Source organism: Magnolia sinica, chromosome 1 (genome assembly GCF_029962835.1).
Source record: "Magnolia sinica isolate HGM2019 chromosome 1, MsV1, whole genome shotgun sequence".
Classification (NCBI taxonomy): Eukaryota; Viridiplantae; Streptophyta; class Magnoliopsida; order Magnoliales; family Magnoliaceae; genus Magnolia; species Magnolia sinica.
This window is the reverse complement of record NC_080573.1, coordinates 62165996-62190289: the sequence shown is the minus strand read 5'-3', so window position 1 is coordinate 62190289 and position 24294 is coordinate 62165996. Positions and strand designations below refer to the sequence as shown.

General features: G+C 39.7%; 1 long non-coding RNA gene across 1 annotated transcript; it reads right to left on the bottom strand.

Moving 5' to 3' along the window:
* Positions 1-2511: 2511 nt before the first annotated feature.
* Positions 2512-5177, bottom strand: LOC131245877 (uncharacterized). Its single transcript, XR_009171032.1, has 3 exons — positions 4338-5177; positions 3998-4099; positions 2512-2781 (listed from the first exon to the last, which is right to left on the bottom strand). It is a non-coding gene; the product is annotated as an uncharacterized LOC131245877 (long non-coding RNA).
* Positions 5178-24294: the final 19117 nt, after the last annotated feature.

Here is a 24294-nt window from a genome sequence, read left to right as displayed (position 1 = left end):
AGGTTCTATGTTTGGGTTTAGGTGTAAGTTTAAGTTAAGTGAATTAAGTATAGGTTATAGGTTTAGGTTTAGGTTTAGGTTATAGGTTTAGGTTTAGGTTATAGGTTTAGGTTTAGGCTAAGGGTTTAGGGATTCAGATTCGGATTCGGGATCGGGTTTAGGTTTCGGTTTTCAAGATTAGATTTAGGTTTAGGTTAGGGAGTTGAGATTAGGATTAGGTGTAGGTTTAGGTTTAGGGATTTGAGAATACGTTTAGGTTTTAGGTTTAGGTTTAGGTTATAGGTTTTAGGTTATAGGTTATAGGTTTAGGTTAAGGTTTAGGTTATAGGTTAAGGTTAAGCTCATTTCAAATTACACAAAATTAACTCGAGCATAAATGAATATTTTCATAAACACAGGCCTACTCCTACAAATTCGAGTTAATATATAAATACGGCTTGTCCAAATGGTCAGGCCACTCCAATGCTGTCCATAGGAAATGGACAGCTTCATAATGGTCATAACAGCGGTTCCCACCTTCCAGAGACTGCCGCTCAACATCCGGATAGCTCCGACGTACATCTGGATCTGCTCCAACAAATTCGAGCTAATACATAAACACGGCCTGTCTTAATGGCCTGGCCACTTCAATGCTGTCCATAGGAAATGGACAGCTTCATCATGGTCATAATAGCAGTTCCCACCTTCCAGGGACCCCCGCTCAACATCCAGATAGCTCCGACACACATCTGGGTTTGCTCCATCAATGTTTAGTACATAAACACGGGCCTGTCCAAATGGCCAAGCCACCCATATTACTGTTCATAGGAAATGGACAACTTTGTCATGGTCATAACAGCAGTTCCCACCTTTCAGGGACCACTGCTTAATTAAATCCTAAATTAGCTACCCATCAAAGGTTAGATAGATTGTAATACTTTCATATTCTCATTTAAACGTACATGCCGAAAATCTGGCAGCATTTCCCCATGCCTCTCCAGATAAGTTGATCTTACGTTACATTCCGATGCCAAATATCTAAAGCAATGTAAATATATTTGGCATTGGATATGGAATGAAAGAAATATATCCAGAGAGAAACGAGGAGATGGACCGCGGATCAGGTATGAACATTTAAATAGATTATATGAAAGCATATTATCCATCTAACCTTGAACTATCCAAAATGGGATAATTTAAGCAATTTTTATGCCACCAGAAACACACCATATCTATTTATAGGATAAAGAAATAAAAAATAAAAATAAAAATATTGAAGATAACATCTTGAAAGTACAAATAAAAGAATCCCACTCTGAGATATTACTTTTAACCTCTCATGAGCTTCCTTCACTGTAAAAGAAATAATGTTATGAGGGTGAGAATGTAGGCCTCATACATTTATCTGCCAAGAAAATTTACAACGACACACAACCCAAGTAAAACCTAGATTGTAACTACTCAGTGATAGTTTAAGCTGGAGTTGCAGCTACAACTAGTGTTACTTGTCCAGGTCAATTCATAAAGATCCATTTACTTGGATTTGCAGTTAAATAAACATACCAAATTTCAGTTGGACTAGCTATCTGATCAGCTACATATGTTACATAAGCCAGAAAAGTCATCTCAGAGTTTGGTAGCATTGAGGGCTTGAAATAATGAGGGAAAAAAAAGGTTAGGCATTCAACACAAACTTTTTAACCACAATAGAAATTGGAATGGATAAATTCTCAAAGACTAAACCCGTACATGCAGGGTTGTCAATGGTTACACAGACCTGCAGGTACCTGATGGACCTGACTCAATTTTAATGGGTCGGGTCCCATCTTTTGGACCCTGTAAGAAAGCTCATTCAAACATCATACACCTGTCAAAGTGGCATGTGTGTGATCTAATCCTATAACAAACATGTAATGTAATTCCAAGAATAACCAACCAGTGTTTATACAACTGCCCACTGCATGCAACTAGAACCCACATATACAAATCACTTTTGTATTTTGTATCTCACATAAATGTTTTGAAATGAACAGACTAATACCTTTCTTAAGCATTGAATGTGGGGTCCATCTATCTCAGACAAAGTATCAAGATCTGAGCATTCCACTTGAACCTGTGTGCAACATGAAAATTAAAGCATTTGAGTAAGTATTCAAAAAGCTAAGGTAAGCTAACAACATTTAAGCAATGCAAAGAAATCCAACTGCATCACCATTCCACATCTAAAATCCTTTAAAATCCATGTATCAGAAAATTGATTTCTTCTGGTATAAGTGAAGATCTAATGTAGTGAGAAAAATTGAAAATTCATATAGTAGACTAAGGAAATAAATTTTCAAACAAAATTCATAATGAATCATTAAATACAAAGAAGCAGAAAATTCAGAATTTCAATCAAACTAGCAGGTCAGGACAGATGCAACGTATTACTATGAAATCTAAAATTTTTGAGTAAGAAATGATTTAAAAAAAAAAAAAAAACAAAACCTTTCTGTAAATATTCTAATTCATTGAATTCAATAAACTCACAATTCCAAATATTTGACACACAATTTGAAATTATAAAGCAGAAGAAAAGAAAACTACAATATTAAAGTAATGCAAAAAAAAGAAGACAATCTCTTCTTCTAATGAAGCACCAACAATACCTCAGCTATAAATTACATCTCTTATATCAAAATCAGATGCTATAGTTCCACCAATGATTGTACTACCGCCTTTGCTCAGGTTGTGTCTGGAAGGGAAAAGTCCATTATCAGACGGTTAATCAATTATACCTGGTGCTGATTCCAATCGTTCCTCCTGTAAGCTTTTAGCATTTTCAAATTGAATCAAATCACCTAAGAATTTCCTTGTGTGGAGCCGTAGAAAGGAATGAATACTAGTCATACACTCACTGTCAAGGTATTAAAAAATAGTTACGTAACAACTTTTACGGCCGTTTAGAAACAATAATGGTAGGAACCATTATGTGTTACAGGGTGATAGAGATCTTTTTTTTTCTTTTCTTTTTTTGTTAAAAGGCCGTAGTAGTCGTTAAGTTACAACCCGTATGATAACCATGCTCCTTGTATGGAAAGTTCAAATGATTTTTCCTAATAGTTCTCTTAAAAGAAAAAATAATAATAATCAGGAACTTCAATTTTATGTATGGAATCATGATTCTGTTCCATTGTCCAAGATATGGCCATAGTTCATCTTGGCTTGCCCTTTCCTTATGTCCATTGTTAAATTCTTTCTTTTGTAGTCATGATTCATTGTTAAAATCAGCATATCATGCAGTCTCTTTTTAGTAACTTAATCATGGTTGAGCATATGTTTTTATAATTTTTAGTTGGAATTATAATCTAATGGTACATATCATGTGCCATGTACTCATGTTGCATTATGCACACTCTTTCTCCATTTTCAAACAACCACTAATTTTCTTCTTGAAAATGCTTTAAATTTGTACGAATTGGAATCTCTTCTGTTCTGTTTGTTTTATTCTCTTAGCTTCCATTTCTAATGAGTTTTCTCACTGCCTTTATTGATATCCATGATCAAGGAACCAAAGTACAGAAAGATATAATTGTGGGACGATTCTCATATATTAAATGATTATTTTTATTTTTTCTGTGCTCTTGACTCTCTTCTCAATATCTTCCAAAGAATCTTATTATTATTCAGCAAAATCCAGAAAATCTGGCTATAATGATGTGCGCATTATAATGACTGACTTTTTTTAAGTAGCCAAATTCTGGCGATGTGAAGGAATTCAGAATGAAGCTTGAGGAGTGGAGACATGTTCAAGTAAGACAATGTATGAGCACATGATGAAAGCATACATTTATTAGCACTGAAGACATGAAATCAAACTATGTAGATTTGTTGCTTTTGTTGCTCAACCTACATCTGATGTTTTCTAACTTGTCAACTTATTTCTAATATCAAGGCACACCTACTAAATCGATCACCTTTATCTTTGAGCAGTAAGGTCACAGTGAGGTCCACCTGATTGATGGATTGGATATTTCACCTGTTTGCCATGTTGGCACATGTGGTGGCAGGTGCATTAGCTGACTTGTACAAGTCTGGGTTTGAATCTGATCTTGATACACATCATTGGAAGCTATCCCTCCTGCAAAAAATCAGATTTTCAAAAATGCCAACATCATTTGCAACATCAGAGATTAAAAGCTTGGGATGAAAATAAATCTATGAACAATTGCACAACTTTGAAGCAGAATCCTATCTATCCTCTAATCCCAACAACAATTCAGGCAGCCGTCGTATCCATATAACCAATAAAGAGTACTTCAAGGTGCATGGAAACATAAAAACCATGTAGACTAAAAACAACAAGGAGAACTTCTCACCATGCACTGATCAAGGATATTTGAAAGTGATCTACCTTTAGTAATCTTGGGGAGCATGGTCTTTAAAGTGTTCAGGTGAGAAGTAATTTGATGCATAGCCTAACTAAAAAGAAGGCCACCATCATAGTTCTCTTCACTTCCAGATGTATCATCGGAGAATATGGCTCTATATTGATTAACAACATCAAAAAGATGCATCCTATGACAATTCACCATTCCTTTTAAGTACTCATAAACATTTCTTTGGTCCAAGTCATCAAGAATGCCTACAAGCCACATCTCTCTACACCTCAAAAAATGTTTTAAACAAATACATAAAAGAAGAAACATCAGAGTAGAAATTCAATAATTAAAAGAAAAAGAAAAATTATATGCAACTCCCATCAACTAGCATGACAACTAGATACATGCACAACATAGCTATCCCAAAGAGGCAATGATAGATCAATTGATACCAATATTCCAATGCTAATAACCAAATGGTAATAATAAAACTGAAATAAGCACAAGATCATGTGTAAATTATACTTGTAGATGCATTTTTGATTCACAGAATAAGCACAAGATCATGTACAAATCATACATGTAGAAGCATTTTCTTATTCACTGAAATAAGCATTTCTCTATTGTTTCAAGACATGTGAAACAAACCTTTTTTTTATGGAAGTGCATCCACAACTCACACGCAAAACCCCCCCAAATTCATCAAATCTGAAACAACAAACCCCAAATCATCAACTCTAACGTTGCCATCCAAAACCATCTCTCATTCCCCTCTAATAACCCCCAAACCCATTAACAAATCTCAATTCAAATCCTAAAAACCAATCCATCACCAATCTCAATTCCCTCCAAAATCCCCAAATAAACTCAGCACACCTCTCAATAACCACCTCCCATCCACCGAAATGAAACACCCAAACCCTCCCCTCAAGACCCAACCCCCATCCACCCAGGGAAAAATATGATAGGAAATCAAAATCTCATCTGTTTGTTTTCATGTGCAACCTGATAGGAAATCAAAATCTCATCTGTCTGTTTCAATACTCTGATTGGTCACCAACACTTTCAAGAGTATCCCATGGAACACGTGTCATTGCAGCCATTTTAGTATCAAATTTAGTTTCTAGACCATGTACTAATGTAATCAATGCTTCTGTGATTACCACTAAGAACTTATCTTGCACAATTACATAGAAATTTCATGCATGTGAATTGAAGAACTTTTACAGATGATATTGGAGATGGGTGCTATCTCAGATGGGCCAGGGCCTAACCATAAGCTGTTGTATATTGTCAAGAAGTTCCACCCATGTGCTGACTTGCACTCATCCACCTTGGAGTTGATGTATATTGTCAACCCAAACCCCTCCACAGCCTTCCACGTGTTGACATGGCAAACATGAGATAAACAAGACCTCCAGGTGAACACATCTGATTTATATGGTCTGAAGTACTACCAATTGGCCAGTTCATCTCATGTTCGTTCACCATGCATAATCCCATGAGGCCCATAAGCAGAGATGCTCAGCTGAGTGAAGCATGGATGGTATGTGTTCCAGTTGTTTAGCTTCTGAGTTATTGTTCATCATATACCAACATCAAGTCCATGTTTGTAAGAGACCAAACAACACCTAAAAATGCTACCAAGCATGATACTACGATACCAAACAGAGACTGTATGTATGTATGGATAAACATATACTATAGTACCAAACCGAGCTACCAAGCATGATAGGTTACTTTCAAAAAGGAAAAATAAGTAACCAAAATCCCCAAATCCCTAAATCCCCAAATCCCAAAACCCTAAATCCCCAAAAACACACCATACCTATGTATGGCCCCATAGAAATTCTCAAACGGGTAACTAATTACCTAACTTACAAATCATAATTACAAGTCACAACTATAAACTAGCTAATCACAGTAATAATTTAAGACAAAAAAATGTAATATACAAGCTCATTAAGGTTTGCAAGGACCATTTTAGGCAACAGAAGGCAATGGAACAATATACACATTTTATCTTCATACTGAGAATAGAATACAATGCTAAGTAAACAAACATTTCTAACAAACTTTTACATGAAAGAAACATGGTCTTGAAGGCTGAAGGTTTTATGCACTATTTTACATATGGTGTGGCACACCTATGTTTTCGATCAACGCGTACACGATGGATAGATCATATGTCATGAAATCATCACAGAAGCCCCACATGTACATTCCTACATTAAACCTAAGGTATAACTTATGTAGAGCAGGTCACAGACACTTTCATGTCCAAGATGGACCAAAGAAGTCTCGATCAGAGGTGGAGGTGATCTAGACCGTCAGAAGAAGAGAGATCCATCATAATCATCTACTTGAAGGTATGCTCAAAATGTGTGGGCACATATTTATGTGTCATCCATTTGGTCCATTAATTGTAGCACAACATATTAATTGTAGAGCTTCCTATTAAGTCAAGTTCTATAGGCTTATTATGTGTGTCAGACACACCATTCCATGGTAAACCATTGTCCTAAATATCATGCCAGTTCATGAATTAGGTGGGCCACACCATAGAAACCTTACATAGGAAATATATAGCCACGATTGACTATTAATAGGTGGCTTGGTTTTTTATGACAAACCGAAAAAAACAACAACAAACTTTGGTGAAAACTTATTAATTTTGGATGTTATGGCTTTTATTGCTCACATTAATTCCTCTGTTATTTACTTAATTCTTGTTTCCTTGCTGATGCATATACATGGTACCTTAGGTTATGGCATTGTAAAAAATAAAATGGAAAGGCTATAAAAATGCTTTTTCTATAATACTGTTTGGGGCTTATTGTGATGTAAGGCTAACATCCAATCTATACATAAGGTTGTTCCCTTCACATTCACTCTGTATGAGTACATAGTGGGCTAGCCTTGTGGGGCATGGGGTTGGGCCCCTAACTTGGTTCTAGGGTCGAGCTTAAGCTTGAAATCTAGGCTCTGTGTTCGGGCCATGCTAGGTTGGGGTCAATGATGAATGGCTTGGTCCAATAATCAAATGCGTCACTATTATACAAAAAGGTGGACGATATGAAGACACTTGTGAGGGTTCTATTCAACTTCCATGTGTAGTTTAACGACACTTTTTGGATCCGGTGTCATGTTTCTATCATCAACCATTTATATGATGGGACTTGTTACAGATGGAGGGGATATCACCAGAAATTTCTTAATCTTAGACTATTTCAAACCTGTAATCATGTCACTCTTTTCCTTACAAGTCTTGCCCTAGGTTTTTAGTGGCCTTTTTAGCCCAATTAGGGCTAGGGCCGGACTATAGTCAATGTTTAGGCCCTAGCTAGGTTCATTGCCATGCCAACCTTGCATACCGAATGTCATGCGGATCTAAAATATGAGTGGTACCATAGGGAACAATTGGGATGGGGATGCCCACCATTAAAACCTTTCACATTATGTGGGACCCAACGTGTTTAGTATATGCCATCTAATCCATTCATAAGATGGACCCCATATCCTTTAAAAAAAGAAAAAAGAAAAAGAAAAAAGGAGATGCGCCCCATCAGGATGCATTGACATTCCAAATACCAGGCCATTACAAAATTAGGTGGGCTTCACCATTTGATTTGAGATTTTTGGCATTATTTTACAGTGTGGTCCACCCAAGTTTTGGATGGACCAAATTTTTAAGCTTCGTGGAGAATGAGGGGGCTCACATGATGGATGGAGTGGATGTCTTGAACACATCATGGTGGGCTAACATTCTAAGGGAGTCGACCTCAATTCTTTATACTATCTATATGGGGAGTTAATTTGATACTTCAACTGGGTATGAGTTTGGTATGCAAGCACGTAGAAAATGTACACGAAACATACATTAACTCACATTGAACCAACTAAATTGTGGGTCACATTGTTGCTAAGCCAGTCCAAAGATTAGTTTGTTCAAACAATCCTGTGGAGATTTGTTTGATGAAATAGGACTGTTGGATATTTTCATTTTTAACCATCTAATCAATGTCCACAATTTGAATAGTTAGTGAATTATAGAGTTGTAGTGTTTGGTTAGGGGATGCATTAGGCAAGGGCCCACAATTTAGACAGTTTAGTTTGAATTGTTTGCATTCAAGTATGGAATCTCTAGGTAAGTCTAAGTGCCTGCTTAACATTTGCCACACTATGCCAGCATCAATGATTTTCTTATAAACTCATTTTACTAATTAGAGTTTTTACAATAAATTCCTAAATAAATCTGAGTTTATCAATAATATATTCAATAATCAAAACTCCTAGGTTATTGTTTTCGAGGGGTAAAAGGGCAAAATGCTACCTTTTATTTTTTCTTTAGTAAGTGATAAAGTTGAGAAATTTGGGACCCACGTGGTATGTGTATAACTTCCAACTCGTCCAACATATGCACCGAATGGTGATGATCCAATGAACCTAAAATCTGAGGTATCTAATAATAAGGTGGGCCAAATCATAAAACCAATATACACCACCTAGAAACATCTAAATTCACATGTATCCTGTCTAATGATTTGATCAGCCAGATTTTTGGTTCATGTGATCATCAAGGTGGTTGCATACGTACTGCGTGGGCCCCATAATATTAGGCAATATCACTTTTTAAAGAAAAAAATTGAGGGCATTATTGTAAATCTTCCTTTGTACAACATTGCTCTAAAATTCCCCTTAAAAACATGCCCCACAATTCACTTCTGTCACGCTCCAAACTCGAAAAACGGGCTCACAGAATTTTCGATCGCCGAATCCGGTACCGATAGCCTCCGTAGTGCCCCATTCTCGGCTCCCGGCATTCATATGCCAGATTCCGATCCTGGGATCCTACAAGGAGGATTTTCAGTATGATTTTTTTTTATAATGGAGCATAACCACAAGGATAACCAAGTCACAAAATAACATCACCACATATCCATTATATCAAAAACTTTAAGTACAATGCAGAAAGGGAAATACAAGGTGATCAAAACTCCAAAATAATCTGATGTGCATTCCTACCTCAGCACTGCTGTGATCCAATGCCACCTGCACGCAACGGTCGTGTATAAGCTTACAAAAGCTTAGAGGGTGGTGTAAGTGTGTGCACAAGGCAAGCGCCAAGTGTACAATATCAGAGTAATATGGAAATATGCGGTAAGCCCATGAATGCTACCAACTATATCAAAGCTATACGATGCAAGGCATGAATGCTATCAGCCATACCAAGGCCATGCGATGTGAGGCCTATATAGCTAAATGTCATATGCGTGATGTAAAGCAAGCATGTTAGTCCTCATCAAGTACACATATCAGTACAGTTCTCTCTGGGATATCACTGGGGTCTAGTTCACTTCACACTGACTGTCGCCTCCCTACCCGCACAGCCCAGCGAGCGGAATAGACCACACTATCCGCCTGACCAGTAGTCTGCCAATACCTACTCGGCTAATCGATAGCGAACTCATTTACGAGCTAGTCAAACTCAGCCTATCTATATAGCCCCCTCACTCGGGCGGATAAGGCCACACCCCCTTCCAACCGACTATGACATAGTGGGAGACACGACCTACTGGTATTTGGCACTCGGGTACTCGTGTATCCACTCGGTCTAGACATTGGAGCAACTCCTAGTACTAAAAAGGGTTTGAAACTTTCACCAAAGGACATCCTAAGTGCCCACAGTGCTAGAACCAATTATTTTCGGTATCCAATATGGCCATCCACGATGTGCCTGTGGAGCCACGACCCTGATGTCACTAGGGCGTACAATGGTCAAGTCACACATATGCGAGATGCATGAGTCACACCATATAGTCATGTAGTAATCCCACGTGTACCACGTGCTCATGTGGGTAACTCCAATTAATGAGTCCCATAAATAATCTGCCCAATGACATATGCAATGATCAGTCACTACTCATATCAAGCATACATATGATGCTATGACATGAGTCATGGAATTATACTAAGCATGTTATAAAGTAATGAACTATCCTTACAATGCAAATGGGCCTAGATGGCCTATACTTAACAAGTATGGGCCTATCAATGGGCCCTAAAGAGAGTTACAATGCGGACACTTAACCAATATTGTACTTAAAATGTGGGCATCAAACCATCATTCCTCCCAAGGCATATCCCGCCCTAAACATCAACACATAAACCACGGTGGAATCACATTACAATGGGCCTTATGTACATCCCATTAGGCCTCGACCCATGGGCCTCCAATACATCAAATGGGCCTGATAAAATGGGTCTCATATATATCAAGGTGGGCCTTAGCGGATGGGCCAAAACTACATCAAGATGGGCCTAATTAAATGGGCTCATGTATATATACCAAAGTGGGCCTCAACAACGGGCCATAAATACATCAAGATGGGCCTAATCACTTGGGCCTTATATATATACCAAGGTGGGGTCCACTTGAACTATAGATCTGTCTTATTTTTAGTCTCAAGCTTGTAAGACGAGCTTGCCAAATGGTTAGGACAGTTTGGATGCAACACATGCATCATGGTGGGTCCCATGAAGGCCCACCATCATGTATATATTACATAATATAATATATAATCTATATATAATGTATATAATATATACAATATAATATATATACACACACACACATCAGGTGCAGCCCCACACGTGGGGTGGGTCCCACCGTCCAGTGCTGCGGATGGTGTGGATAGAACACATACACCATGGTGGGTTCCACCGTCCCATGTTGTGGACTGTGTGAATAAAATGCATACATCATTGTGGGTCCCACGTGGGGCCCACCATAACGTTTGTTTTCCATCCAATCCGTTGGTAAGGTCATACAGACCAGGATGGGCAGGAAAAATAAATTTCATAATGATCCAGAGCCTCTATGACAACCCAAAAAGGTTTCAAGGGCAGACGTTCAATCCCACTGATTCTTGTGACATGGGCCACCTGAGCTTCCTATATGGCTGATTTTTGGAGGGGGCCCACCGCAAGAAGGGGCCCACCAGATGCACTATGTTGATCCCCCAACACACCTCACGGTGGGGCCCACAGCTAGGACGTGGGTCCCTGCCTGTCCGTCCACCAAAACGCAGCAGCGTTCTGCTGCTATGTCAGCAGCAACAGGCATTGCTTGCTTATATTTTTTTTAAAAACATGTGTTCTCATGGTTTTTCACATGTGGGACCCATATGGTAAAATCTAACCCAACCGTTGGTGTCTATGGCCCAAGACAGACCCATCAAGCTCAATATCCGATATATTTCAGTATATAGAAATGTTAGGGGGTATTTCAACGATAAAAATGTTGTTTGCCACGTTATGGCCCACAAGAAAATCGGATCAGCTTCATTTTTCGACTCAACGCCTAAAATGATTTGGGAAATGGGAAGGACGGCGTGGATGGGATCCATACATTAAGGTGGGGCCTATAGGAGTGGCCCACCCAATAAGCTTTGAAACAAGCTAATATTTTTATTTTCTTACATAAGACATACATTTGAGGTGTGCCCCACCTATAGACGTGGGCCGCCAAAAGGTTGGATGACATGGGTAATACATACATCAAGATGGGGTTCATCCAGGTGGGCCACACGACCACATCATCATATAACATCCGGGTGGGCTGCACGGCCACATCATCACATAAGAAAAAAAATTGAAAAAGAGAGAGAGAGAGAGAGAGAGAGAGAGAAAGATGGACATGTGTGATGGAGGGCTACACCACTATTAGCCCTCCCTTGCATTCAATCATACATCAAGTGGGTCCCAATACATGTGGGTCCATTAAATCAAAATTCAATGGTGGAGATTCCTTCTCTACTAAAATGGACGGTCTAGTTGACCTCTATCCATGCAAAGAAACTAAACATCATGATGGGGTCCATGAAGAATGGCCCCATCATGGAATGACTATGAGAATCAAGGTGGGCCATCGGCAACACCTAGGGTCCAAAATGAGATCCATACCATCAATCGGTAGGCCTCACTTGGCCCTTTGTTAAAACATGAAAATCTAGCCTATAAAGCACCCATCGTTCGATCTTCTTGGTCCGATGGAACGCCGAGCTCCTTGTGCCTCTCTTTGATGGAAGATGATGAGAAATGAAGGGCTACGATGGTGGATCTTGGGATGGGAATGGGCCACACACAACACACTCTTTTCTCTCACTTAGGAAATGCTTGGACGTCCACCACATTTGGCTTGAGATTTGAGAAATGAGAGAGAGAGAGAGGATTGTAAGGAGAGAGAGTGATGGGTGATGGATGTGAGGTGAGTGATGGGTGAGGTAATAGTGTACTTGACATGTATGAGTGTGTAAGATAGAGGGTGAGAAAGAGTTGACTTGGTGGTTGCTTGACTTGGGGAGAAAGAAAGCATTGATTGATTGATTGATTTGAGTGATTGATTGATGGGACATGTTGTAGAGATTCTCTTGTGATTGTAAATGCATGGTGTTTCTTCGAAATAAATGCGGGCCCACATCTTCTGACCTGGGTATCGGATCGGTATGCAAGATGTGGCGTTGGAACCACGGCGATGGTGCGGTTGCAATGGTACAAGTCTTGGATTAAGCCGACTCAAATCTACGGGATATGACTTAGGGTCGTGCACAAATATTAATTATAGGTCGCGGATTGCCGGACTTCGACGGAAAGGATCATGAGAGTCGACGAAACAGTACAGACTAGGATACGGGCCTTACAATGTCACTTTTGAATAGGAAAACACCATACACAACTGTTGAGAGTAGACATTGACACATAGAAACATTCCTGATTGTTTGTAGGGCCAACTGAGATGTGTTTCAGACATCTAACCCATCTGCTATATGTGTCCCACTTAAATGAAGGGTTACACTAAATTTCAGACCATTCCAAAAGGTAGGCAGCCCCCAACAATCTCAGGTGGACCATACCATAGGAAAATAATAGTGATTGGATATCCACCAGGCCGGGTGTACCAAAATCCCCATTTTCAAAACCCCCAAATTCAAAATGTGATTAGGGTACCATAATCCCCAAATTCGAAGTGGGAGTTGCGTACCCAAATCCCCAATTTTAAAACCACCAAATTCGATTTGGGATTAGGGTACCAAAATTCCCAAATTGAAAATGGGATTAGGGACCACCTTCAAAATGGGTTAGGGTTTTTACCTTTCGAGCTTTGAGGAAGAGAACGAGAGGATTTTAAGTTGGAGCCCCGATCATGAGTCCACATCAAAAATTGGGTTCCCAAGCTCTGAGGGAGGAGAGAGAGAGAGAGGATGCAAGAGAGACAAAGAGGAGGGAGAGGATGCATGAGAGAGAGAGAGGGCCAAGAGAGATAGAGAGAGAGGATGCGCGAGAGAGAGAGAGAGGACCGAGAGAGAGAGAGAGAGCAAGAGAGATAGAGGATGCGAGGAGTCGTTGACTGAGACGGATGGACACGGATTTCCTGCGAAAGACTTTTGCAGGAACTTCCTGCGCAAGATTGTGTGGGTCCTACTTAGTTGTTTGTGTGAAATCTAACCCTTCTATCCATTTTTTAAGCTCATCTTATGACGTGGGACCAAAATTGAGGAGGATCAAAAACTCAAATGGGCCACATGAGAGGAAATAGTGGAGATTTAGTGACCACCATTGAAATATTTATATGTCCATAAAAGTTTTTAACGATATAAATTTTTTGGTTTTTTCACTTTATCTAAGTGAAAATGACCTTATAAACAGTTTAGATGGCATATAAACAGCAAGGCAGAGCCTGGGAAGGTTTCAACGGTAGGCATTCCTTTCCCCACTGTTTCATCTCCTATGGTCCACTTGAGTTTTGGATCCTACTCATTTTTGGTAGAATGTCTTAAAATGAGGTTAAAAAATGGATGGATGGCTTTGATTTCTCACAAACATCGCAACGGCCCCACCTAGAATCCTTGCGCAGGAACTTCCTGTGAAAGGCTTTCATAGGAAATCCGAGTTCGAGACGGATTGGTTACTCCCCCTAACACCAGCCCTGTGGCTGGTAGTCAGTGCTCTGTGGGCCCCACCATGATGTATGTGTTTCATCCATTTTTACAGAGCATTTTAGGGCTTTATACAAAAAATGATAGGGATACAAATCTTAGGTGGACTATACCACAGCAAAAAAATAGTGATTGGATATCCACCATTAAAATCCTCATAAGGCCCAATGTACTATTTATTTGACATCCAATATGTTGATTAGGTTGTAAAGACCCAGATGTAGGGAAACAATAAATATCGGCTTGATCCAAAACTTTTATGGCCCCCAAAGCATTTTTAATATTCAACGTTCATTCAACACTGTTTCCTATAATGCGGTCCACTTGAGATTGAGATATACCTCATTTTTTCTTTCATACCATAAAATGATCTATAAAAATAGATGGATGGAATGGATGAAATACATAAATCATGGTGGGGCCCACAAAGCATCGACCACCACCCAATGGCTGGTGGCAGGGGGAGTAGTCAATCTGTTTCCGTCGCTGACATAGGGCGTCTCTTGGACGCCCTACGGTCAGTGACATCCCCAAGTTTTGTGGGCCCCACTATGATGTATTTGTTATATCCACACCGTCCATCCATTTTAAGATATCATTTTAAGTCATGAGCCAAAGAAGGAGGCAGATAAAAATCTGTAGTGGACCCCACCACAAAAAAACAGCGCGGAGAGTGATTTCTATCGTTGAAACTATCTTAAGGCCCATCATAATGTTTATTTGAAATCCAACCTATTCAAAAGTTTAAAAATACATGAAATATGAAAAACACAAATATCATCTTCATATAAAACTTTTATTGCCTTTAAAAGTTTTTAATGGTGGGCATCATTGTCCCACTGTTTTCTGTGCTGGAGTTCACTAGAGCTTTGGATTTAATTTGTTCTTTGGATGTTGCCCTAAAATGATCTCTCCAAATGGATGGAAGGTGTGGATATAAAACATACATCATGGTGGGGCCCAAAAATGAGAGGTATATATATATCAGGTGGACCACGCCACATGAAAACAATAGTGATTGGATATCCATCATTAAAATCCTCGTAAGGCCCACGGTACCGTTTATTTGGCATCCAATCTATTTATTAGGTCATACAGGCCTAGATGAAGGGGAAAAACAAGAATCATCTCGATCCAAAACTTTTATGGCCCCTAAAATGTTTTAAATGGTTGCGCTCATTCAACATTGTTTCTTATAATGTGGTCCATTTAAGATTCGGATATGCCTCATTTTTGGCCTCATGCCATATGATGATCTTTAAAAATAGATGGACGGCATGGATTAAACACATACGTCATGGTGGGGCCCATAGAGCACCAACCACCAGCCATTGGATGGTGTTAGGGGGAGTAGCCAATTCGTTCCCCTTATTTGTAGTGTGGTCCATTTAATCTTTGGATATGATTCATTTTTTGGATAATTCTCTAAAATGATCTCGAAGAATGGATGAATGGTGTGGGTTGATTCCAAATTTATAGGTAAATCCAAAACTTAAGTGTACCATGCCACTCAAAACAGTGTGGAATAATGATTTCCACCGTTAATATACCTTCCTTGGGCCCACAGTAATGTTTATTTGACATCCAACATGTTCAGAATATCAAAAAGATATGAATGAAGAGAAACAACAAACATTAGCTTGATCCAAAACTTCTATGAATGTTATTTTTAATGGTGGACGTTCAATACCCACTTTGTCGGGACTTTTTTTATCCATCTTGGCTGTGAAAGTGTCCGCAACCCATGATCCATTCGGTCCATCAGACAATAAATCATATTTTCACCATGTATCTTAAATTTCATTCAAATATAATAGTTATGTAGATCACATCACAGTGAAAAATGTGAAATCACGTATAAAACATCTAAATTCACATTTTTTGCACACATGGAAAATTTGAATACAATTGATTTCAGGAAACTCAATCTACCTTTTGTCTAAGATCGGATGGATAGATTGGATTGCGTGTATATAGTAAGGTGATCCTACACACAATTAAGAAGAGTTTAAGAGATTTCTAATCTCATTTTTTCCCATTGTGTAGAGAATCGGAATGTTGAATCCCTCTGATTTTTAATTCCCGATATAAATACATGGTGGGCCACCTTATAGAAAAGTTAGATCTTATCCATATGAATCCATCCTGAACAAACTAGCAAATGTAACGCATTCATCCATAAGAAAGTAATGTCGTAAAAATTTGTATATTTAATTACTATTGATTGATCCATCATCAGCGAATGCAAGCTTTTTAAGCGAGCGGATTAGATGTCGCCTCAGTCTCATCCAACATGGTGCCACCCTGACTGTGGGGCCCATATTGATAAATGAAGTTGATATCCACGCCGTCCATCCGTGTTTTTAGCTCATTAATTCTAGAGCTAGATCCCAAAACTAAAGCATATCCAAATCTCAAGTGGACCACACCACTGGAAAAGTGGGAATTGAACAATTACTATTTATAACTTATTGGGACCATCAACATTTGAATCAAAGTGATATCTTCATTTTTCCTTCATCAACATGTTTTTGACCTTATCAACTGGTTGGATGAAAAACAAACATCACTGCAGGCCCTAGTAAGGTTTCAACTATGAACAATGTTGTTCCCATAGTTTTCTGTTGCGTCGTCTATTTCAAGCTTGCATATACTTCATTTTTTTCTTTTAACCTAAAATGAGTTGAAAAAACAGATGAACGACATCAATTAAACACAAATTAAGTTAGGCCACAAATTATCCATACGCATGGTGAGAACGAAAACATTAACTATTGAAATCTTCCCAGGATTATCATGATGTTTTATTATAAAATATTTCAAAAAAGTTTTAAAATACAAATTCTGAATTTTTATTTTCAAAATCTCATAAATTTTCTCATATTTTAATTTTTTTTCTCAAAAATTTCAAAAATGTCGAATTTTTTTTCAAAAAAGATCATTTTGTTTTCAAAATTTTTCTCAAACATTGTTAAAATTTTTAGACTTCTCAATATTCTTTTCATGTGATATTACAAATCATTTAAATATTACTTTTTAATTATCAAAAAATAAAAAATTTCCACTAATATAATATAAAAACTACACACACACACACACACACACACACACACAAACACATATATACACATAAAAACAGAGGATTATTACCGACGGTTTTTGTTCGTCAGTAAATACCATTAGAAAATTTTCATTTTTTTTTAGTTGGCGGGAAGTTTTTTGGTGGGAACCGTTTCCTGACGGCTTTAGTTCGTTGGCAAAAGTGTCATGTTTGCGGACGTGGAGGGAATTTTTGGTCCATGGCGGGAACCTTTTCCCGACGGTTTTAGTTCGTCGGGACACTATTACCGACGAAGATAAGTTTCAACAGTAATAACATTGTACTAGATTTTTGCCAATGGTTTATGTCTGTCGGGAAAAGCCTTTTTCCCAACATAGATAGTTTTCATTAGTAATAACAGTACTTCATTTTTGCCGACGGTTTATGTCCGTCGGTAAAAACCCTTTTACCTTAGGAAGGCAGGAAGCAATAGTCAATGTAGATGTAATGGCCCGAATTATGGGAATTGCATGTGGTGAAGTGCATGCTAATGAATCTCATCTCAAGAGTGTGCGAGAAAGAGATCACCGTACGCGATTTCTTTATAGCCGACTGGTTCACTGGAAGCGAGGCAATTACCTCCCAATGGTGAAATTGACAAACGATTTTCATCTACTCCACCACGTATTCACATATAACGTGTATCCTAGGTGGGGCAACCATACCGAATGCACTCGTTTGATGGTGGACTTCCTGTATAGAGCTGGGCAAGGAGACAAGCTGTCTACCCACGTTCACCCTACTACAAATAATCCAGACCATACACTCTGTTAGGAGAGATGTCTCACTTCCATTTAACTAACTTATATGCAAGATTTCTTGAGAGTTCGGCTATAGACTTAACATGGATGAGCTTGTGCCTATCCACTTCATTAATGACACTACGCTCAACAACATGGGAATTGGCCTTCGACAACGTCAAGCCCGACTCAATGAGTATGGGGGCGAGACAGAAAGTGAAGAAGAAGAAAGTAATGAAATAAAGGAAGAAAGCAATGAAGAAGAGGAAGAAAATGAGACAGAAGAAGGAAGTGAGGAAGAAGAGGAGGAGGCCCAAGATTCTGATGAGGGACCTCCTATTGCTACACATGGGCATCACCATGATCAGGCCGCCCTAGAAGCCCGCCTGGATCAAATTGAAGAGAACCAGGCTGCCCTGAGATAAGAGGTCAAGGAGACCTAAGCTGAATTGAAGCAAAAGCTTGAAGAGAATCAAGCTTATATGAAGCAAAGATTTAAGAAGATGTCCAGCACTCTAAAGGCCCTCCTGTGTTGTATGCAGGACAAGGGTGTGAAATTGCAGTAATGATTGCTTAAGTTGAAGTAGGAATATGCCAATATGTCGTAGAGAGGGGTGAATAGGACTTTTATAAAAATTTTATGGTTTATTTAAAATTCTATCAAACTTGTCTTGAGTAGATATGCATGAAATAGGATTTTTTCAAAATAACTCTAATGACTTCCAAGCCAAATAGAGGATCCAATCATAAAACTACTTTGAAAGGTAAACAAGATGCGAGTCAGAGTTTATGATGAATGTGACTGTGTGTGAGATGTAGTCTCAGATAATCAAATATGAAAGCATATAATCACATAGGAATGAAAGATAATAGCAATCTAAACACAGTCATTTTTATAGTGGTTTGACTACTTATCTACTCCACTCCCGGCAAACGCACTCAACCCTTGAGTGTACCGGATTTCACTAAGAAAGTTTCACAATAGGTTCACCTCAAACTGGAGGTTTTAAATCAGGTTCATCTCTAGCCAATACAACCTATACTTAGGTTGACAGTTTATGCTCCCACCAGCAACGGTCAACACATAGCACCTGATTTTAGGCACACTAGCCAAGGATCCACTCAAGGAACCTCACTTGTTTATGCTCCCATGAGAAAGGGTCAACACAATGCACCCAACTTTTAGACCACCTTGGTCAAGGACCTACATAAAGGACCTAATGTTTATGCTCTCCACAGAGTAAGGGTCAACACAAAGCACCCACCACGTACACTCCCACCGGAGGCCTCTTAGAGGACTTGCAAGGGGTGAGAAACACCTTAGACCCAATCCTACAAAGGAATGATCACAAGGGTCCTCTGGACTCTAATAACGTATAAATAAGTGGATGAGCCCCATTCAGCGCGTTGTTAAAGATCTCCTCTTTTGTTGATGAAGAATCTTCTGCTTCCTTGAACAAAAACTCAGAAGATGTACCAATACATGGCGACGGGTTGGGTCAAGGTAATGATGGAATCCTACTCTTAAATGTTTTTCTATAAGGGAGATGGAGCGATTCCAATCATCTATGCATTCAAGGCATCCTAGCTTAATGATTTTTCATTAAGGTGGTAGCTGGAGGATCCTTGAATGCAAAAGTTTATTCCCAAATCCACTCTATTGAATGTCAATAATGAGGGTGGATTAGAGGATGAACTTCCATGAGAGAGAATGCTTAGGGTATATGATCTAGGGTAAAACACATAAAAGCACTCTCTATTTTCTCTCTACCAACAACTGAGAACAAGCTCTTTATAAATAGGCAAAAAGTTCCAACGGATATAAAGCGCTCATATTTATGACAGGGTTCGATATCATCGAGCTTATACTCTCGATTGCATCGACTAGCCGCTCGATGATACAAACTCAAATGTCAAACGCTTTTGAAACATTTTGCCAGCTGGTCGAGGAAATCGAACATGCGTTGATGTCATCAGATTTTGAACTCCTATTACATCGACACGAGGTTTGATTCCTTGACATTTGAAAATTGAGAGAGACTTGCCTTTGAAATATTTCAAGTTAAAAGAATAATCGAGGCACTCTCGATATCATCGGAATTTGAATGTCGATGATATTTATAGTCGTGTCGATGCATCGATAAATCCAAAGGATTTTCTAGTTAAGCTTGCTGGATGATTTATGTCCATTCTCGATGCCATCGACCCAGCCTCGATATTATTGATATTTGAATATTGATTCTATCGAGTGACCGTCGATCCAAGATAACACAACCTGAAAATATTGCTGGAAAATAGAGTGTCCAAAACTGATATCATCGAAGGCCTTCTGATATCATCAAAATTTGAATTCCGAAGATATCGAAGAGAACTTTGATATATCGAAGATTTTATGATTTTTCTTAGAAAAATAGGGACACATTCGATGTGCTGTCGATTTTATCGAGTTAACTTCGATAGACTCGAGATTCAAAGTTCGATGATATCGATAGGTATATCGATACATCGATAAATCCGTCCAGAAATATATGTGGTTGTTGGACATCTTTTGTCCTCATTTCGATGGTATCGATTAGTCATCGAGGACATAGACAGCACTATTCGATTACATCGATCAGTCTATCGATACATTGATAGAAGTAGAAAACTTAGAGAATTTTCTGCAGTTTGAAAAAGTTTTCTAAGCCAAAAACCCTATGATATTCTAATCAATTTTAAGGGTTTTAATTACATGGTGTTTTGGGACATGGGATGTGAGGCTAAGATTTACCTATGGCAAGTTCGGGCCCACATCCAGTTAAGGCAGACAGTTGATTGATCTTCCTATGGAGCTTCTCGGTTTAGCCAACTCAACACTCACATTAATTGATAAACCAAGGCACTTTCAGGGTGCTCCTCCACCATCACCAGATTCAGACGGCTAGTCATACGATGCAGTCATCTTTTAGTTTGCTTTGTTTCCTGTCTTCTTTTAAAATAACCCTTGTTGGCTTAGTTAGACGTTAGTAGTTAGTTTTAAAGCTTGGTTAGGTTGGCTCACTGTATCGTCTATCATGATCCATGTAAGACTGCATCTCATGTATTGTGACAATTTTAGTTAAATGAAATGAATGAAGCTTCTTTTGATTTGTAATGTGAATGATGTTTGGATAAGTGAGTGTTATTATGCTAAATCTTACACGGGTTACACCCTATGTTGTACATATGGAATGTCACCTAAGAGCACTCGGAGCACTGCACATCTCATACTTGGTGGATCGTTTGACGGGGCACCTCCCCTAAGCGATAGCTACATGGACCCCAGTTTGGGCCCTGATAGTGACACCATGCCAGATTCACAGCTGGCCACTGGCCCCATGAATGGGCCACACTTAATGCACCATCGGTTCCAGAACAGAACCGTGCATCTACCTTGACGCCACACATGCCTCAGGCGGCTCCTCCTCCGGATAGGTTGGAGCAAATAATGCTCCTAATACAGCAGCAGCAACAAGTTTGGACCACGATCGCGGGAGCCCTTGCCTAGAACAGGAATATGGTCCTGCCAGCACCACCTGTGCAGCCTGTTGGGAATATGAATGCATGCGGTTTATTTGAACGCTTTTAGCGTTTCCGACCTCCCACCTTTACAGGTACTCATAGGCTCGAGGAGGCCAAATATTGGCTTGACCGCATCTCTAAGATGCTGAAGCCACTACACTGCACTGAGGCAGAGTAGGTAAAATTGGTTACATACATGTTTGAGAAGGAGGCCAGTCTTTGGAGGGACAGCGTCCTATGAACAGTTGCCCCTGGATACGTATGGACGTGGGACACGTTTGAGACCTGCTTCTATAAAAAATACTTCTTCCTCACTTACCGTAATGAAAAAGAGGGTGAGTTTCTTTGCCTCCGACAGGGAGGGATGACCGTGGTAGAGTATGAGAACTGCTTCATGAAGCTAGCCAGATATGCTCCTTTAATATTAGCAGACGAGCTGATGAAGATGCGGCGATTTTCTGAGGGTCTGCGGCCTGAAATCCACACGAAGATGTGTTGCGCTAGCATTCCCAATTATGATAAGCTAGTGAACATGTCCCTATAAGCTGAGCAGGATGGGGACAGACTATCTTATACACGTATGCCCATGGGCTTGAGGCCTCGACCTTACTTACCGAACCAACCATTCCTCGGCAAGAGGCCATGTGTCGATTCGCCTCCTAGGCTTACTGCTCCACCGACCCATCCGAGGTGATCAGATTTGTAATACACCTACTGTATGAGGATGGGCCATATAGACACTTATTGCTTTACCAAGATGAGGGATAACGGCTTTACGCCGCCTCAGAAGATCAGCCGTCAGTTGCCGCAAGCCATTTTAGCTCCACCTCTACCATCAGTACCGCCATCACAACCTTCTTACCGACTAAAAATACCTCGAAGTAGGCTGCCTCAATGACCTATAACAGCACAACCAAATCATCCTCAACAAGCGCGTGTGCATGCGCTTGTAGTTGAAGCATCTGAGTCAACAGCTACAGTGCATTTAGCCTTCGAAGTCACTGCCCACATCTAAGGTATACCAGTTTTTCTGTTGGTGGACATCGGGTCCACTATTTCGATGATATCATACTCTACGGTCAAGCATTTAGGGTTGAATACTACCCCTATGGTTGGGGTGAGAGTCATTACGACAGAAGTCTAATTCACAGATGCCACTAAGCTTTGTAAGGGTTGCTTAATAGACTTAGGAAGCAGGGTGGTGTCCGTTGACCTGATCGTCACCATGATATACCATTACAACGTCTTCCTCAGCATGGATTGGCTTACTGAAATGAAGGCTGAGATCAACTATGAGACCTAACTAGTGACAGCACACGGGCCCGAAAACATGACCTTCACTTTCCTGGTTCAAGTCAGTTGCTCCTTCTGGGTTCTTTATTATACTACCCTATTGAAAGATCATAATGGTCTGACACTTAAAAATACGCCCATGGTCCAGGACTTCTGAGAAGTTTTTAAGACGATCCCTGGATTACCTCTGCGGTGCGAGATCGACTTTACTATCGACCTTGTGCCTAGTGCGACACCCATTTCCTTACCCACATATCACATGCCTCCATGTGAAATGGAGGAAAGGAGACAGATTGATGATTTGTTGGATTCAGGTTTCATACGACTGATGTGTCTCCTTGGGGAGCACCTGTGTTGTTTGTGAAGAAGAAGGATGGATCACTGCGATTGTGTATTGATTATCACAGGTTAAACCAAGTGAAAGTCAAGAACAAGCATCCTTTGCCCATGATAGATGATCTGTTTCACCAGTTGAAAGGGGCATAGTATTTTTTGAAGATCGACTTACAGTCTGGGTACCATCAGTTGTGCATCAGGGATGAAGACGTGTAGAAGATGACATTCAAAACCAGTTTTGGGCACTACGAGTTCCTCATGATGTCGTTCGGACTTACGAACACACCGGCAACATTCATGGACATCATGAACTGGGTGTTTCGGCCATACCTGTATCGGTTCGTCATTGTATTTATAAATGATATTTTGATAGACTCCAAGAGCCGAAAGGATCATGAAGAGCACTTACGAGTAGTCTTTGATACTCTCAAGAAGAACCGTTATTTGTTCAGTACATGAAATGCAATTTCTGGAAGGAAGAAGTTAAGTTCCTGGGATATGTTGTGTCCAAGGAAGGTATCGCTGTAGACCTTGCCAAGGTGCTCATAGTTCAGGACTGGGAGCAGTCCGGTTCGGTTATAGAAGTGAGGAGTTTTCTGGGACTTGCTGGCTACTATCACCGATTCATTAAAGATTTCTCCAAGATAGCCAGATCGTTGTCTCAGCTTACGCGAAAGGATCTTAAGTTTGCCTGGAATGAGATGGCAGAAGCAACCTTTTAGGAACTGAAAGACAAGTTGACATCCGCACCCGTGCTAGTATTACCAGAGCAAGGAGTCAGATATACGATATACACCAACATGTCTCGTGTTGGTTTGGGTTGTGTTCTTATGCAGAAGGACAAAGTGATCGCCTATGCCTCGCGACAGTTGAGGAAGCACGAAGAAAACTACTCTACGCATGACCTGGAATTAGCAGCAGTTATCTTTGCATTAAAGTTCTGGAGA